This window comes from Apis florea, unplaced genomic scaffold (genome assembly GCF_048593485.1).
Source record: "Apis florea isolate Af1SG1 unplaced genomic scaffold, ASM4859348v1 contig_3496_pilon, whole genome shotgun sequence".
Classification (NCBI taxonomy): Eukaryota; Metazoa; Arthropoda; class Insecta; order Hymenoptera; family Apidae; genus Apis; species Apis florea.
Window position 1 is genome coordinate 1,491,554 of NW_028256773.1, and position 18,066 is coordinate 1,509,619.

At 38.6% G+C, this 18,066-nt stretch overlaps 1 protein-coding gene and 1 pseudogene across 7 annotated transcripts in view; one reads left to right on the top strand and one right to left on the bottom strand.

Annotated features, from left to right (window-relative positions):
- Positions 1 to 18,066, bottom strand: part of LOC100872550 (Myocardin-related transcription factor) — a 272,225-nt gene that overhangs the window by 192,499 nt on the left and 61,660 nt on the right. The window lies entirely within an intron of this gene.
- LOC116415076 (uncharacterized) lies at positions 3,822 to 5,301 on the top strand (annotated as a pseudogene).

Here is an 18,066-nt window from a genome sequence, read left to right on the forward strand (position 1 = left end):
CAATCTGGAAGAAAATTGCTTTTCAGCAATCACATGGACGATTCCCGCATAAATTAACCGGATTGGAATGAAACGCGAGCATCGCTATCCACAGCCTTATTCTCGCCTCTTAAACGATCATAATGGAACGATGAGAAACATGGAAGAATGCTTGTTTGCACTCCAAATTACCCTATTTGTAATCGAGAAAGTTATAAAAAGTACGCGTTACGAAAAGAAAGGAAAAAAAGAAGGGGGAATCTCCTCTTATGCGTGTCTTTCCCTTTTTCCATTGCTCAATTCATTTTCTAGCATATAATAATAAATATCTCTCACGTGTTCCCATACGTGGTCATCCCATTGGAAGGAATGTGTACTCTGGGGCTCACTTTTCTCCTACGAAATTATAAATGGCGTGCACCTTGGACGACTATGTTTCTTTACAATTTCCTCAGAGGTAGGGCACAGTGTAAAAAACATGGAATTTTCCTGAGAACAATCATGCGAACGATGTGTTTCTCGCACGTGCAACAGTGCATAGTAAAATTGTAAAATTAAACGGAGGAAAAGTTGTTTTGAATAACAAAATTTTGGATTTAAGAAAAAAGGAACGAAGCCAATCAAATATCGATAATCCTTCGTTTCTACTATTCCTTCTTTCTTAAAAGCGTAGAATCTTTAAAATTCCGTTTCTTGAGATATTATCATAAGTAAAGAAAAAAATAATTTTCAATCATGCATCTTGAAACCGATCAAATGTTATTAAAATTAGAGAAAATTTGATCCGCTATAACTTCGAAGATAATGAATCCTAGTCAATGGATGAAAGATCATTAGAAGCGTGGAATCTTACCCTTTAAAACGCCTTTTCGTTTATCTCGATACGACTTCCGGTTCCCGAGATATCATCTTCTAAAGAAAAGGTAATTTTTAATCGTATATCTTAAACCCGATTAAATCCTATTAAAATTAGGAAAACTTTGAAACGCTATAACTCGGAAGATAATTACTTCCGGTCAACGAATCAAAGACCATTAGAAGCGCGGATCTTTCCCCTTTAAAATGCTTTTTTATTTATCTCGATACGACTTCCGGTTCCCGAGATATCGTCGTGTAAAGGAAAAGGTAATTTTTAATCGTTTACTATCTCCGTCCTTTTCGGTTATTCGGATCTCTCGCTCGCACCTCGTCTCGCTGACCTATCCCAAATTCCAAACAAGCGGCAGACGCGATTCCTAGAAAAACGTAGTACGCGTTTCCAGGAAAAAAATGTAGGTCACTGGGTCGCGGGCCCATTCATAATCCTCGCCCTATGTTAAGCGCTATGGAAACTTTGAGTCCATATATCTCGGCGACGGATCGAGATATCGGGATGATTCAAAAAGCGACTTCAATGGCATGGTTTTCTTTACTTTTTGAGTGGATTTTGATTGAAAATTTTTAATTTTTTTTTGCACTATTTTTTTTATGAAAAGTTGACTTTAAGTGAATACAATGATTTTTTTTTTGTGATGTGAAGAACAATAGGAGCTTAATTTAACTGTTATATATATTTTTTGTGCATTTTGAATATTTGAACATATTTTAGTTACATAAAAATTCTAATAATCTAATCTAAATAAAGATTAAACATTTTGAAACATTTGTATCGTCCCGATTTTCTTCATAATTTCAATCGTGATATTATAATGTCGATCATTAAATCGACAATATAATAGACAAACGCGGGAATTCCTGGCCGACTTTTGTAAAACGGTTCGGTGTTTAAGGAATTGAGAAATTCCATTAAATCCAATTAAATAACAAATAAACAAGCGACGAATATAACTTCATTTCCGAATAATGCCCGAAACCGCGCCGCGAAGACAATGATAGAACAAATGATAGAACGGGATTTGGCAACGAAACGCCTAAAGTTTGCCTAACATTTCCAGCTTGGCGCCGCGGAAAATCGGTCGAACAAATAATAACAGTCTAACGAAACTATATACTTCCTCTACATAGCGAGTCGCCACCTATTTATTTCTCGCGTGCACGATCGGCTCTTGTGGAACCATTAAGCCTCGAAACAAATATAACGGTCGATTCAGAAGCGACTGATCGAAGGAAGGGGGAAGAAGAAAGAGGAAGGTATATTCCACGTTACCGTGGAATTATTTAGCATTTATGTCGGCCAGATTTATGCAACCGGTAGAGCGCGGCCGGGGCAAACGTTTTCACGAACGCTTTTATTGCGGCTACACCAAATTCATTACTACGCCTCGTTTACCCGGTATTCGTCTGCTCGTTATAATTGCTCCATTGTGTCCAGGCTGCGGAGAGACTTGGGTGCCGCACGAGAAAAACGAAGGTACAGCGAGGGAGAGAAAGAGAGAAAGAGAGAAAGAGAGGCGAGGAGCACCTTTGAAACCAGTCGACCACGCCATTGTGTGTCCCGGACTTTTCGCATAAAACGGTCTTTACGGTCTAAACCGAAACCGATGACGCAACCAATCCTCGGCTGGAGCCGCGAGAAGAACCCAGAATCGAGATCGTAAACGCGTGTAATACGAGGAATGGCGTTATCGCCTTACCTATGGTGTGTCCTTTTCGAGAAAATAAAAAATAAAAAAATGATGAGTATCTACTCGATTTAACAGAAGAGTTTATGTAAATTTTCGTACAAATTTTATTTATTTATTTTTTTTTTTTAGAATTTTTGATTAGAACAATGAGAAAAATGTGAAAAAGATTTCTTATAAATATTGGAGAAAAAAATCGTGTGTAAGAATTTCTATACGAAGTATTATGGAGTAAATGTGGTTATTGATCTACGTCCAATCAAGAACGGGACTTTTCTACTTGCCCACATAAGATTTCAGACTTTATTGTTGTATCTTTGAATCGTAAGATCTTTTGATGGTAATAAGATTACAATCAACAAAAAGAAAAAATAAATAAATAAAAGAAAGAAAAAGGATAAGAAGCGAATATAAAATATTACGCGTGTTACAGATTTTCATCCGCTTAATACAATTTTATCTGTGCAAATAAACTTTGTTACTCGATTACAAAAACATGCAAATGGTGAACCCACTGTATAGCGAATCGCAATTTATACAAATTTTTATTCGATATTATTTCCCTCCCCCGTTTTAAAATTTTTATTCAATATCTATTGATAAAATTCTCTTATCTGGCCATGAAAATATGCAAACAGTGAATCGATGGAACAAACGATCATTACACAAATTTTCATTCATCCAGTATCTGATCCGATATTGGACGATCACGAAAATATGCAAATAGGGAATCGATACAACGACGTTTACACAAATTTTCATTCACAGCAATCCGTATCTGATCCAACGTGAAACCCCACGATATAAATTCCTTCGTCCGACGACAAAGATATGCAAATAGTGAACTGATACAACACGCACCATTACACGAAATTTTATTCACAACAACCTGTATCTGATAATGCAAATTTAAATCGTAGACCGTGGAAAGACAATTTTTAACAAAATCCTCCTCGTTTTCGAGGGGATCGATCTTGAAATTTTTTTCTCGCGCGAAAGATACACAAGAATCGATTCGAATTTTCTTCCCACGTTATAATAATTCAAGAGCCACGCAAACGTATAATGAAATGACATTATACGTTTAAAAATTCTACTTTCACTTTTTGACTCGACGCCACAATTTCTCCATTTTCAAACTTGATTCCACCACCTTCACTGAAACCACTCTGCGTAATAAATTCCCAATATACCCATCGAGCCAATAAGCGTCCCTCTACTAACGCTGTGTGACCAATCACTATCTTTCCCACGTGAATCGGAGAGAACTCGTTTTCAAAAATGCTCGACCCGGGATTGGACGAAAAACGCGCGCAAGAAGATAATGGAGGAATAAACGAGCCCACGCTTGTTCGTAGAAAAATGGACAAAAGGAAACTCGTTGAAACGAGGAGCGTGAAAATAAAGAAACGGGCGACTCTCTGAGAGAAGCGAGTGTAACCTGTCCGCTGGCCGCATCGGAACACGAAACAAATTTTATTAAGCTGGTTACCAAGCATAATAACGCGGGGCCGCTTCAATTTTATCTCTTACTCCCTCCCCGATTATTTTGTTGTTCGTCTACCTTTCCTCCCCTGAATTTCTTCTTGGAAAGTGGAAGAGAGTATATATTCGTTCGTGGGGAGACGAGATCGAAGGTGTGACGTCCTTGGGATCGAGGAAATTAGATATGCGGATTCGGAAGTTCTATCTAAAGTGGGATGGCGGAGTGTTATGGCCGATGAAATAATATAAGATCCCGCGAATTCCGGTTAAGATAAGATGCTTATGGCCCTCCCACTCGAGAGTGGTTCGCGCGATTGGGGCCAGTCGTTGCTTTTAACGTGGTGGGTTATGAACTCGACCAGGAAATAACGACGAGAAAGAAAGATCGAAAAGGATTTGAAAGGTATTTTCTTCTTCGACGTGCGTATTTTTGAAAAAGAATCGGAAAGGATTGTATGCGTAATTTTGGAACGGTATTGCATCCCGAATAAACAATTTTGAATAATACAAATTAAATTGGAAATCAAGTTAAGTAAATAAGAACAATTGTGTATAAAATCCATGTAAAAATTATTTTGATATAACGTTGCTTCGATATAATTCGATATTCTCGACTTAAAAACATGACACGCTCGATTACACGTCCCTACTTATAAACGAAACTGTTCGTTTCTTATCTTCACAAAGATATAAATATAAAAAGGAGCGTGTTTCAGAGAACGCATCAGGAACAAAACGAACTCGCATAAAATACAATTAATAAACAAGCGAAACGAGACCACGTACACACGCAGCAGCTGGTGTAGCGCGGCCATCCAGACAGGTTGGTGCTCTCTCTAAGGAAAAACGCGGTCAACAAGTCGGCACGGGAATATTCGAAGCCAGCTGATTGGACTTCCCGCTACAAATAGGCGCGATACGATACGAACGGCGGCCAGCCACAATTTATTTCAATAATTCGGTCGTTAAAATGCTGATCGATGGATGGAAGGAGTGACATCGTCTCGCTGCGATCCGAATTCGGAAATTCTGGAATGGCGGTGAATAAGCGGAATAACGATCCGTCTTGGCACTAGGCATCCCCCGTCCATGACGAAATAAAACGCGCCTCCTCTCCGTTCGACACCCTCTTTCCAATGCCTCCAACCTTTTCCTTCTTATTCTTCTTTTATCGTGGCTCCTTTTGCGACTCGAGAGATCGAGAAAATATTTGGGGTTTTTGTATCGAATTGTGCTTTTTTTTTTTTGCAGGTTTCAAGCGTTTGGAAAAATGTGAGATATCGTGTTGGAATTATTGGCCATTGTCATTGGTTTCGAGTTTCTGGCGATGTGAAATAAGTGATGAAATAAGCGAAGTAAGTGGTTTGGGAATATTTAAAATAGAATTGTTAATTGGTTTTGTGTAGCAAAGCTGCTTTAGTACCTTTTTCGTGATTAAAATGATAAAAGTGATGGGGAAAAAAGGCATAATTGTAAATGAGTTTCTTACACAACAAACTCTGCAATTCCACGGGTAATAAGTTAATAAATTTCTGATCTAAATGTATTCAAAAATGTGTTACAAAATTGTAAAAAAATAATTAACAACTCGACAATCATCGATTCGCTAACTAAATTATTAAATTATTTTCGAATTATTCTCCCCTTATTGAAAAAAAAAAAAATAAGATCGAAAAAACGGAGAGATGTAATTAAAATTGATATTTATCTCGCGAGAGGAAAATAAGAAAAGGAAATGGAGCGGATGATGGAGCGGGCACCCCAACCATTCAAACAGCAATGAATCGCGTCTCTTTAATTGCTCCACCCATAAGCGCAACCGAAAGAAAATTAAATTACAAAGATTGATACGTCTGTATCGTGAATACGGTGGCGCGATGGGCCTCGTGTATCGAATTTGAATTAGTCGAGCTGGGTAGCAATTGCGTATGTGGCGCACCCGAGGCCACGAGCAATAATTAAATGATAATTAAAGAATTTATTTGCAGTTTGTAATCGAGATTGTATATACGCGGTTCGAGATGGTAAGGACCTCTTAATTAACCATTAATTCGCATCGGGTGCACGGAACGAATTGTGCCGCAGGCTTTCATCCGAACAAAATGATGCGTTCTCTCGTCTCATAAAAATCTTATGGCCTCAAATGGTTTGTATTTATGCTAAACTGTTCTTCCACGTACAATAACTAATATATAATTCTAATTGTTATTCGTTATTCGATGAAATTTTTGTTCAAATGTTAATAAGTGTAGCGAAAGTTCATTAAAAAAACACTCTTACCGCTCTTACCTCCTAATTCCCCCATCCTCGTTCTCTGTCTCAATTTCTGATCCGCGTTATTATGAAAAATACGAATCTCGTACAAAAATACACGTTTAACCAGTGTGTCTCCAGTCACGGCTCATGAAAATTTAATTTCGCAGAAATTTATCCTCGTATCATCATTCTCGCGCAATCGATCAATGACGCGACTTTCTCTCGATAATAAATCAATTTACGATTCACGATGCGTGTCGCCTGTTGTCAGAAATCGTGCGGAGTCATCGGCCGATCGCAACGATGGCGCAACGGCCGGATGTCGTCGGAGAGATCCGATATCCGGGGACGAATTCGCGAAAGCCGCTCGTTAGCGCGATTATTACCAGCTGATTCATGCCTTAAACTTACCTCGATCCAATGGATCGAACAATGAGGATCGAGGAAAGGGAGGGCAACGAGATACGGCTGGTAATAAGCCAGGGCGGGGTTCATTAAGAGCATTGTTGCATCCATCTCGAGCATGGCCGCCTCCCTCCTTTTTACGTCCACGCGTACGTAACTCTTTCTCCGCTTCTTTGAAAGCGGACCCCGGCGCGTCCAAGGATCGAAGGGAGGACACGCGGGGATTTATTTATCCACGCTCTGTCGTCGATAAGATGAATTCGCCTCTTGTTGCGCGGAATTTTCAACGCGTTGCCTCGATTATGCTTTTCGTCATTTTTTAGGGGGAGGGGGGAGGGGGCTCGATTTACCAATTTGGAAGGGATAGAAGTGGAAAGGAATGAAAAACGAGCGTAGCGAGAGTATAATTTTGTATTTGGTTTGGGAAAGGTATCTTATAAGTATTTTATTTCAATGATAAAGTATTTGCCTTCGAAGGTTTGTCGTTTGTGATTCGAAGTAGTCCTTGTAAGGAATACTTGTACGATCTTTTCGAGGACAGTGGCACGTTTATTTCTTTAATAAGCATCGATAAGTAATGGTGATATTAATCCGTTGCAGTGTTTCTGAAAGAAGAATCCCAATGAATATATATTAACAGCTTGTACATTAAAATTGAAACGATCGAACGGAGTAGAGCGACATGTCCAAGAAAATTAGAGATTTAAATAAATTGGCTGGTTTTTTAATAGCTTCACGGAAGCTACTAATAGAAAATTACTAGATAGAATCGAAACAGAAATAATTCGTTGATTCATAGCGCAGCCCGGTTTATTAGTGAAATCGTAGTTTCACGTGTATGAACGATGAATCGATGTTTATCCGTAGCCTATGATTCAAAGAAACTTATTTTTATCGAGTACAAGACAGAACGTCTATTTATTTTTTGGCCAAGAATTTCAATGGACAAGTGCATTGCCATTGCAAAAGTGAAAAGTGCTCTGATCGTACGACGAAACGTATCAAGATATTATCGTTATAATTTAATACACGAATGTCATAACATATAAGCATCTTTCAATCGTCATCGCGAGAGCAAGTATTTAGATAGAGGGCGTACCTAATTTTAACTTGAGAACAAATGTGAAAATGTACTGGCTCGTTCGTCGCGAATCTCAACCATGATTTTGCAACAAAATCGTGGCAGATAATGATAAGTGGGAGCCCAGTTTAACATCCAAAGTAAGTAATCGGAATAAACGAGATCCCGTAAAATATGCGCGAAAATGTCGTCTAAAAATCTCCGACACCTTTTCACCGACCTATGTCAAAACATTCTCGAATTTCGGCCACGGTTTTACCAGAATTTTGCTCGATGTTTAATGTGATCTCGGCTACATTATCATGTTGATGTACCGTTGCGTCACGAAGAATATCACGATGCCAAATTGTTATCGCACGAAATCTTGCACTTTGAATTATTTTTACCGGCACATGATCCCGCTTGCTTGTAAATTGCTACGATTATATATCCGTTTTAATGGTGAGTAATTTTCAGAGATCGGCAACACCGAGAATAATGCTTTATAAATCATTTTTTAAGGGGAACGAGTTCGGATCTCCTTCAACATTCTCGTAAGAATAAAATTAAAATTGGAGGAAGCTCACTTCGACGTTTTCCACGATCGATCGATGTCTTAAATATTATATCCAACTCGTCCAAAATATTATTCGTCCAAACGAATGCAAATACAAAAATTAAAAAATTTCTATAGAATCATAAGATCCAATAGCACGATCGAATATAATTCGAGACACGGTGTCACGTCAACTCCTCGAAAGATATGACGAGGAAATACGTGATGAAAAGAGTCATCGAAGCCACGCGAACCGATATATTTAATTACAGGAAGTTCCTCGATGAACACAAGCCAGCCTCGTTTGTTAAGCAATTATGTCAATCGTACCTAAAAAAGAAAAGAAAAGAAAAGAAAAGAGAGATAATGGGCGGTGAAAGAAGAGGAGAAGATAAGGATGCGCTTAGTCGAGGCCATCGAATAATTAATATTCTGGTGGGCTAATGGCGTGCATGTAGCGATATTATGCCGGTTGATTGAGCTCTCTCTCGAAAATTCGCTGACTCCTCGTTGCTCATTATTTCAATCGAGCCTCGTAATACCGCCACCATCCCTTTTGATCCGCTTAAGAATTAAGCGGCCATCCCTCCTCCTTCTCTCTCCTCGCTCCACGATCTCCGCCCCTCCCCCCATCGTCCCCTCGGATCATCACGGTTTTTCTGATCTTATTCGCTCGATGAGCACCGCGAGAGAGAGAGTTGATCACGCAGCCGTAAAAGCGTCGAAAGCTTAAAAGGCGAAATTAGAACCTGAGAGATCCTGCTATCCGTCTCGCGCTCGGGGCGATCTCTCGAGATCTTGGTCCACGATTCATCGAGTTTTTAATCTTGTATCATCCTGATCGGAATTTCGCCTTACAACTTGCTCCTCGACACGAACAAGGAAGTGATTACTTGCTTAAATGTTTCGAGACGTGTTTTACTTTCGAGCGTGACTTTTAATAGAAAACGTCAGAGTTATCAGATATATTGGATGCGCATATTCAGAAGAAGACTATGTATCGAAATTATTAATTAACGAAGATCGCTTTCAACGATCGATCGAAATCATTACTGCGATTTTTGCGTAAGAAGAAAAAAAAAAAAAGAAATCTCCCAAGGACGGTTAATTTAGAGAGACCTAGATTAGAAGTTGCACAGTGGTTGATACAGTCGTCACTCGCGAAAGGGAAGAGCGGTAGCAGGAAATGACTGTTTCGCGCCAGAAAATAGGCTGTGTATTAATACCATCCTTATTAAACCGTGTGTGTCTCGAGATTTGATCCGTAACGTTCAGGCGTGGCTTAATAAGCACGGGTTCCTGCCAACAAGCAAGCGGCTGTGCGTGATTAAACGAACGTATTTATACGTATTTCGAATTGGACATCCGCGCGGAACCGATAAGTGAATCCTCTCTGCCGCGCCGCTGCTTCTCGAGAACGACGAGCTTCACGCTCATCATAATCCCCCTTAATTTTAACCGACTTGAAGCCACAAGAAGGGACGTTCCTTTTCTTTTCTTTTTTTCTAGAGGCCGTGGTTGTTTAATTATAGAGGTTTGCGCGCAAGATCGAATCTAGAAACGATTTTAGACGGACGCAATTGGGACGGTCGCGAGGGGTGGTATTCCGCTTCGAGTTTTGGCGAAGGTTGTCTAAGCTAAAAGCTGGACGCCATACCGGGTGTTGGGAATGTTACAGGGACAACATGCCACGGATGTTTGGTAGTGCAAGTCCCGTTCGGGGATTGGTTGCATAACAGGCCGACGGAAACTCGAATAGAGAGGAAGGGAGAAGATTTTGTGCCAGCACCGCAACCGCCCCGTCTCACCACAATTTCGCTTTCTTTGGACCGCTTTGCGGAGCGAATCGAATCCGAGTTGAGGATGTAAGATTTGTATCTCTAGTTTATGATATGCGAAGTGTGATTCTCGAGAAAGTACGTATGTTCATATACGAGATGAATATACGAATGATGCACAACTGTTTCCATTTATTTTAATTGGAAATACATCTCGCGTGTTTGTAATTTATTCAAAAAGCGAGAATACGATTTCGAGTCAAATTTGAAATATTGTACGAGTTATTATACGTTGCAGAAAAAAGAAAAAGAGAAATTATTAAATGAAGAGGGATCACAGTTAGTTAGTTTCTCTCCAGATAAACAAACTATTGTAGTAAATATGGAAGAAGATTTTTCCAATGTTATACCAATAATTAAAAAGAATATCATAAAAGAAATTCGCATTAAAGTTCTATAAGTTTTTATTCCCCTTCGTAAAAAACGATTTGTCACGATTCAAATTTCCTCAAATTTCCTCATCGGCCAAAGATAACATAACGTACGTCACACATCAGAAAAACTCGAAACGTTCGATCGAAAATAAATAGTTTTTTTCTCCTTCTTTTTCTTTCTTTTCTTTTTTTTCTTTTTTTTTTTTTTTCTTCCAATCGAGAATAGATCCGCTCGAAAATAACCGTTGTCGTTGTTGACATCGACGAAGAATTGGGTCGGCGGATTCCCCTCGAAGCACGTACCTACCCAGGAAATCGATGGTGGAGAAGACTCTCGGCCATCCCTTTATCTCGTTACTTGGGGTTAAACGCGGAACAAGCCCTTCCGCCCACGTGGCCATTTCCGAACGAGAGTTGATGATCTCGTTGTCAACGAGCACTCGTAACGCTTACGAAAATAGAAAGTGTCGCCCGAATTTAGGGGCTCTAGTTACCGGTTAATAGCTGCTGGATATCCGCGTCTAAACTTCTTCTTCCGCGTGACACGGGAATAAAAAGAATAAGAAATGGGGAAGAAATTAAAATGGACAGGTCTCGAGAAACGAGACTGCTCCAGGTTGACGTTGAGAGGGAAAACGTTGGTGGTGCAACACGTGTGTACCGTTGTTTGCCACCGATTCGTCGATCATTAGGGAAGGGAATGACGAAAAAATTATGATGTATAACAAGTATTTAAGAGATATGGAGGAATAGAATCTTGAGAAGAGACTGGTAAGACCATTGGTTTCGGATATTATTTATGATACCGTTTAAATTTTGATGGTGTTGTACGAGGATGTATATTCTGCCTCGTGTCATAGAAACCTTCGTCACGCTGTCTTTAGAGCGACGTTAACCTATAATCGAACGTCGACTCGACGTCCATCCACTGGGAGGAATTCTAAAAATGGAAACAACGTCTTCTCTTCCTTCCTCTTTTTCTTTTTTCTCTCTTCCTCTGATGAATCTAAATAAATTATCATATAATTGAAGATCGGATGTAAAAAGATTGAGGCCAAAATGTTTTTTATCACAGAGGAGGAAAGAAAAAACATTTCAGAAGAATCATTAAATACTAAATCATTTTATATTTAGAGAAATATAAATTTGTTCAGTTTAGAAGAATTAAAATTAGAACGCAAGAAATCTGAGAACGAAGAACGAGAGCGATGATTAGAACGGTCGAACGGTGGAAATGCTGCGACATTTTCGTAATCGATTATTATTATTTCCCTCCCTCCCATTCGGATGGGAACACAATGGAATTAACATTCCTCGCATAACGATTATAGGGGTCGTCGCGGTTTTTCTCCATTCCACGCTCAAGGATCCTCGGCAGGATCGCGTCAATTTTCAAGAAATTCCTCCCTCGGTCGGCTTGCGGTTTTCCAGCCGCATCAAGGATGCGCCTTTCTCTAATTCGTTATTGGCTACCGTTACCTATCTCCGGTCTCTCGAACTTGGAACGAGTTCGTCGAGGAGAACGAAATATACGTATAGATATGGCACGCCGTGCAGAGATACGAGGCGAGATTTATTGAAATCAATTTGGTGAAAAGTTTGTTGAATTAATTGAGAATTATGTTATTCGAGCACACGATGAATATCTCTTTTCACGCGGTATTTAAAAAGGAACATAATTTATCATATCATTTTTTTTTCTTTCATCGTTATTGAATATTGTATACTCGTTATATAAAATAATAGCTAATCCATACCATATTACAGTTTATCGCTGCTTAAAGTCCCTGCTAAATGATCGCCAATAATCGCTTACCTGAAACAAACAGAAAAAGAGAGATCGTAAATTTCAATATATTCCCGCGTTGAAAAGGGATGATGATTTAACGCACAAGGACGTTAAAGTGCACGGATACGGAATTTTGGGGAGGCGGAGGGGTGCGAGTATAATATCCTTGAAGTATGAATATTACAAACATTGCATAAACATTGTTATTTATCTTGGTGAGGATCGCCAGAATGTTCATGTTAAAATAATAACGCGATGTCTGCCAATGTCCCCAAGAAACTGGCTGACGGAAATCGACTCGCTATTATGATTATACCGCGTGTATATCGTTTAACTCTGGCGGCCGAATGATTTATGATACTTTGAATTTATCTCCGTTTAAAAATCATTGTTAAATAATAACCAGTCTTTGCTGGTGAAGACACAGTGGAACCGGAAGATCGAGAGATACATATGTGAGATACGTACTTATGAGTATACTGTAGATTTTTAATGCGAATTCAAGCTGCTATGGATATAATTATAGAAATAAAATTAAAAAAAGATTCTTTAAATACTTTAGATATCTTATATGTCTCTTCGCATATTTAAATGCAATCTATATAAGAATATTGATCATGATACGAAGTTTTCTACAACATGTACATCTAGATTTTTTTTTTTTTTCAAGTCAAAATTGATATTTCAAAATTACTATAATTTTTTTAACGAATCTTGAAATTTTGATTTATGATAGCATCACACGATACTGATATCTGTACATAAATGAAGAATTGAAAGTGAGTGAAAGTGAAATGAATTAATAATTAAATTACAGATATTTCAAAGTTAATAAATTCATACGAAATAATGATTAATCCTTATAACTTTTCATAACCGTTAGTAACAGTAAATATCTGTACGTGAATATAAATTTTCTACAACGAAGAATATCATTAAGAATAAAAGTTACGAATACTCTTGCTTAATCTTCGAGTGAAATATATTTATGTATAAAACGTCATCTCTATATGCCGAGTTTATCGCGTGTACGAGATGGTGTACGAGATTTTCAGAAATACGTGTACGTTCGAATGTCGAAGAGCCACTGGAGCAAATGTGCATGCGAGCATCAGTTTCGCGGAAGTGGAAGCCATCAGCAACCATGTTTCGCGGTCATTTGGACGCGCTGCATGACGAATCTATTCTCATTTCGCTTTGCCTCGCACGAGTGATGTTGCCTAGGCTACTTTCGGATCGTTTCGTAATTATACCAACAGATTTCTTGGTGCGAAATTTCAACAAAATCGAAACAATGTCTCGGCGAACAAATTAGGTATTACATTATTTTTTGTTCTATTTTCTGCTCTGCTCATACATCAAGTCAAAATCGTTTCAAAATTCTCTTCAATTCCAACAGATTGGAGAACAACTAGATCTGTAATACCAATGTTGATCCAAGAATATTTCTCGACAAGAAAGTGGAACATTTTTAGAGGATCAATTCTAGAAGCCAAAACAAAAGTTGGTGTAAAACAATTGAAACTTACTACGAACAATCTATTATACTTAACGAAACGAGGCGAAGATTTCATATAAACCTCGATCAATTTTTTATATTTATTTCGGCTTCTATAATTCGACTCTCCAAAGATTCCTCACGAATATATCGATTGAATTTTAATCAAAATACATTTAAAATCAAACATTTAGAAGTTCGGATACATTTCATAGTAAAAGATTAAAATTTAACGTCGAAAAACTTTAAGCTTATTCCTCCCTCTTCCCCTCAGAACCTAGTAATATCTCACCGGTGTAATTCGGTTTCAAACGAGGTATAAGTTAGGATCGAAACCAGTTGGCGTAATCGAACGTCAAATCTTCGAGCGTTGCCGCCGTTATGGAGATCATTACCGGCGCGAGTGTATACAGCCGGCTCGTCTCGCAATTATCGAGGCTGGCACGCAGCGCTACTGATAATCGCCACTATTAGACAGCAAGAAATATTCCCGATAAGTGGTTTCCAGATAAAATCATTGCGCGTGCGCAAGCGCCTACTCGTTACCGGCCATTTTTTATTTACAGCCTCGACTGCATCTTAATCTCGCCCCCTTTCCTGTTTATTGATATATTATTACTCCGGTGCAGAAATTTCTTGTTTCACGCTTATAACGCTGGAAAATCGATGTTAATTTGGATTAACACATTGTGACATTGATGGAACGTTGAATCCGGGAGTGCTTTACTTTATATATTGAAATTTGCATGTTCGGCCGGTGTAATTAGTTGGACGGTGTTTAAGATGAAATTTAATAATCAAGTGAAAATTTTCTGAAATGGAAACGTTTATTATATGACACGTTTCGGAATAGTTTAAAAATTAATCTAATCTAATCTAATTGGATATCTGATATCGTTTATCGAGTAATATTAGAAAGTGGAATAAATTGAAGTGGATGATTATGTGAATGTTTCTGATCCCTTTAAAATAATCCATCGATCCAATGATATAATTTCGAGAGTAATTTAAATAAATAACGATATTTAATAATATTACAATAGCTAAGATAGCTATTTATTTAAATTTTTAAATCGAATATATATATCTTTTATCAAGTCGTGAAACATGGTATCTCGAAATGAAGTTTATCTCGGAGCTGTACGTAAATGAAAGTAGAGTTTGAGAAATAAATGATGCGTGACAAGAATGTTTGGCGTCTTCACAAAAAGCAGAAAGTAACGGAGGAATTTTGAAACGTTTTTCACGATTCTTCCGTGAATTCCTAATGTATTTCGCGCGTATTCTTACATAACACTGGCATAAACAAGTAGCGATTGCGCAATCTTCAAAACGAATAAAATACATTACGAAAATTTATCCACCTATTCTCGAGACGAACTATACGATCCTACTCCATACGAGAGAGAACAAAGAACCGAACACCGAAGCCAAACGTTCAAAATTTTCGAACAATTATCGAAACCAATTCCCCCATAGAACTGCTACATATCGATTTCCATTAACGATTCAAAATTTTCATCTGTTATATACCTCTGTACATAATAATTCAATTTCCTCAAAATCCTCCCGTTTCGAGCTTTTTTCGTCGATCGTCGAAAAAAATCCGATTAGATCATTCACAGCTTCGTACTTCTCTATGCATCTCTCATGTCATCAACATTCAATTTCTTTATTCTCGTTATTTCCCCTATCATACGCGAATAGCCGAATATTTCATTAATCCCTCGATAAGACGATAACCCCGAGCTAACCACACTGCGTGTGCTCGACCACGGTGGGTGTCGTGGGTAGATGAAAACTAGCGAGTAGAGGTAGAAAGTTTCGGGAATCCTTCCAAGTTTTGCACATGGTGGCATCGGTAACTCGGATTAGGTCTGACCGCGTTGCTGACCGGCCGTTGCTAGATAGGACGGCGAGCTTCTACCCGGGGGAGGAGGGGGAGAAGGAGGAGGGATGCTGAAGAGGGAAACCGAGGGGGTGGTGGAGGGCGAGACGTAAGAAGTCAAGACGCAAATAGAACTCCCAAGTTAGACTAACGGGCTTGCCAGAGGTGGATCGTGGAAAGGAGGAGAGAGAAAGGGGAGGCAAGCGCGCACACATGCTTACCAACCGTCTACAACTCTTCTTCCTCGCCTCTCCTTTCCCCCTCGGCGCCCTTTCGCAAAATCCACCCTCTTTCTCGCTCGACTGTTCGTATGAATTGCACGTAATTGATTGGTTTCTTCTTTCTTTTGTTTTTCAGGCCGACGCACGGAGATGACACTCGACTCGAGGAACGATCGGTACGCGGAACGTACCGTGGCTCGTTTCGAAGTGGAGCATAGGTGGTTCGAGGGATTCCTGTTATAGCATGCGTTTACTTATCTTCGCGCGAGAGTTGAGAAGGTGAGGAGGACACACTGGTTGGGACACATTTGGCGAGATCTAGAAGATAGGAACGAGAGGTATGGAAAATATACAGGGAGGCCAATTTCCAGGAAGACGATTCTCTGCTCTGGTTCCGGGAGAAGATAAATTACAGGGTGGAAAAAGGCTTCCGCGTTGTTTGTAAACGATTTGTAGACGATTCGATGATTATCTATCTTTTCCAGAATTCCTGGAATATTTTATTTGTATTTAATGAATAAGTGCAAAAAGTGAAAGGAAAAGATAAAAGTGTTTCGCACTTCTTGTAGATGTTCTGATATTTCACGTAAGTTTTATTTGTTTTATTTTTTTTATTAATAAATGATTTATTAACAGAAAGAATACTTTGCTTTAATTTATTTATTTCACCTTTTCTATCTGGTTTTCCGAACAATCGTATATAATATATTTTACCGTGTTCCTTTGTGTTTGTATTGCGTCCGATTTTATTTTATTTTAGCTTCTTTCTTTAGATTTTTCCATGTCCTGTTATTTAATTATGCTACGTTACATTCATCGATGTGAAATTCAATCAATAAGCTAATAACGCTCGACCGAAATTCCTATATGAGTAATCGAGAAGCTGAAAGAGTAATCGGAACTCTAGACTAGAGACTCGAGGCGGAAAGATAGATCGTTCGTATCGAAGAAAAAGAGAAGGAAGAATCGAGGAATCGGCAAACGAGGGTGTGAAAGCAGGCTTTCCTCTGCTGCTTTCCTTGATTCAATATTTGCTCTTCGGATAACGAAGGAAAGGAAGGGAGGGAACTGCAACTTCGTGGCCTCTGTTATGGAGGATTCGGTCGGTCGACGACAGTTTTATGAAATCAACGCCGTGAGAGCTTTTTCCACGGACCGTCGAATGGGAGAAAATCGACAGAGCCTAGGAAAAATAACTTTTCTCGTATTTAATATAGAAACGATTGCTAATATAGAAATCCATTTCTAATTTTGTTTATTTAATTTTATCGATCAGATTTTGATAAGTCGTGAAAGCAGTAAAAAGAAACATTCATTATAAATGACTACGTGTTGTGTAAAAATTCTGATGTACAAGACACTTCACTAATAAATGATACAGCTAGTAGATTATATTTTATTTTTCAATTATTCTGGAAGATCTTTCAAAGAGACTTTATTCAGAGAATTAGATTACACGTAGTTGTACAATTTTTAATTTAAATTGGATTGGAATTTCTTTTTTATCAACGATTTTCAATTACAGAATCGAAATTGGCTAAATTAGGAATATATTTAGACATATACCTGATTCAAATTTAAAACCTCTTTGAAATTTCTACTTTCACAAACTTTCAAGCGAATTGGTCTCATCTTCAACGTATGCTGTCTAGGAGATAACGTTAGTTCGTGGAGGTATTCGCTCGTGATCCTGAAACGTGATCTCATCTTCATGGGCGGAAGAGTGGAATTCGTTGGAGGGATACGTACTCCCTGCCGATGAAAAAGGGAAATGAGAGAAGATGGCAAAAAAGGAAACGAGGAGAACTCGTGCAAACATTTCACGGTTCACCCAGAGGGGGTGTGGAGAAGCGAGCACTTGCCTCTTCGCGATCTTTACATCCGCACTTTAATATATTTTTATACCTATCGTTGCGACCAAGCGCGACGACCCGCTGACACCGAGATTTTCTTTCCACGTCACGACCCAATTGCAAACAAACCGTGAATAACGTGCTCGAATCGCTGTGCTCAACGGGTATCGAATAAAATTTACGCAATTTTCTTCACAAATTTCCTTATAATAAAATTTCAATATCTCCTAGAAGCTATGAACTTTAATCAATTGTCAACATTATTATTATTATTCTTCGTAATTTTCGTAATTACGTTCGTAT